The sequence below is a fragment of the Tupaia chinensis genome, unplaced genomic scaffold (genome assembly GCF_000334495.1).
Source record: "Tupaia chinensis unplaced genomic scaffold, TupChi_1.0 Scaffold000067_1, whole genome shotgun sequence".
Classification (NCBI taxonomy): Eukaryota; Metazoa; Chordata; class Mammalia; order Scandentia; family Tupaiidae; genus Tupaia; species Tupaia belangeri.
This window is the reverse complement of record NW_006159526.1, coordinates 4,409,129-4,411,221: the sequence shown is the minus strand read 5'-3', so window position 1 is coordinate 4,411,221 and position 2,093 is coordinate 4,409,129.

Genomic DNA, 2,093 nt, shown 5'->3' with positions numbered 1-2,093 from the left:
TGTGGCCAGCCCCATGGTAGTCTAGTGGTTGCCGCCAGGCTGGGTCCCACCAGGCTGGGTCTCACGTGACTGACAACAGTTTGAATACCGGCCCTGACGGCTTGAAGTGTGTGCTGGACACGTGTGCATGCCCAAAGTCCCAACAGGAAGGACGAGTGGAGAAGGGACTAGAGCGTGACCACGCCCCACTGGGACTGCTTTCTTCCTCTCCCTGCCTCTCTCTCTCTCTGGCAAATGCACGTGCTCTCTGGCAATTAAAAATTAAAAGGAAAGGCACCAGCAGCTAGCGTAATGGCTATGTTGCTGAACTTCCATGTAGTCGACCGCAGTTCGAGTCCCAGACCCGGTGACTTAGAGTCATGCCAGGCGCGTGTGTGTGCGTGCCCAAGATCCCAAGAGGAGAATGGAGGAGAAGGGATTGCAGCGTGGCCATCCCCCCTGGGGGCTGATTTCTCGCTTTCTATCTCTCGGTCTCTCTCTGTCTTTCTGGCAAGTGCACGTGTCCGGTAGCAAAAACCTCTCAAAAAAAAAAAAAAGGAAAAAAGAAAACAGCAAGAATGAAAAGCCAGTCCTGACTTTACCCCAAACTCTGACTGTTCCTAAAATCCTGTGGGCTCGGCAGACCCCATCATTGATCCTTGCTTGTCTCCTCCTCGTTGGAAAAGTAGGGCAGTCTAGGTCTGCCTTGAGCCAGACGAGGACTGAATAAAGTTTGTCTCTACTGCAGTCCAGCTCGTGTCTCTCTGTGGAACTCATTAGGTGGTTCTTTTTCACTTATTTAAGCTCCTCTGTGATTTTCTACCTGGAAGACACCGCTCCAACTACTTCGTTCGCACAAGGACTCGGAGGCAGACAGTGGTACAACTCCCTCCTGCAGATGAAGAAACTGAGGCACAGAAACAGGTTCAACTGCCTGCCGACCCAGGCAGTCGGCCTCCGGAGTCTTTGTTGTCAACCATTTCTACTGCCTCTCATCTCACCACCAGAAGGTCACGTTAGCTCATGGGAACATAGAAGAGGGATGTTCTCAACTGATCTGGGCCCTGGCTTTTAGGGAGTATTCCTTATGTCTGAGAAATGGGTTCGAATACTGGAGCTAGTTCTCCAAGGTTGTGGACGCATTCAGCGTAGTGACACAGGCCGTCCGCCTGAGGGGGCGCCAGCCCCGCTGGCTGAGTCCGGGGAGGAAGGAGGGGACCTTGGAAACGAATGTGAGCTCAGACTCCTAGGACCACAGGACTAGAGAACAGAGCATCTTAGAAGGCTGAGAACAATGCCTCTCAGAACGTAGAACAAAGGCCACTGGAATCGTAGGCTAGCGGGCACACAGCCTCACAGTACCCCAGGTACAAAAGGCGCTTAGATGATGGTCAAAGCAAAGACTCTTCCAACGGGTCTTATCATTTCAGAATTGGTGATATGACCGACAGAAGCAAGACTGGCTACAGAAGTTGCCTGACCTAGTGCAAGGTGAAAATCCTGACCGTTTGCTCAAAATATAGTAATTTCAAGACAGCAAGAGTATAACATTAAATCAAGAGGTTCCATGCCCATTAAGCAGACTCTGCTTAGAAGCATAATTTTATCGGAAACGTCTGTATCGTTTCGCAGCCAAGTTTCTGGGAAGGCTTCCTGGAGGAGGAGGCGAAATCAGAACTCGACCCTCTCTTTTTTTCTCCCAGCGAAGCCTCAGAAGCTGAAGGTTAACGGGCAGGGTAGGAGCAGCTGCCAGACTGTCACGTGGATCCACTCTCTTATTTATAGATCACCTCTTCCCCTCCCGCCGGACAGTCCAATGGTAGCCAGGGCTCGCCTGCAAGAGGGCGGAATCAACTGCAGGACCGGGGAGACACCGACCAATGGCACTGGAGCAAAGGCGGACTTGTTTCATTGTGACGCGTGCGGGGGGCGTTGCCAGGTCCCAAAGGCAGAAGCACTGGGAGGCGTGGCAAGGCCAGCCTTAAGTCGAGTGAGTAGGCAGCTGCGAGCATGCGTCGTGTTGGGCGGCACGATTGCGCGGCCGAGCATCTTCGTAAGGGAAGGTACCAGCCAATAGGCGGCGGTTGCCGTGCCGCCGGGGGCGTGGCCATGGC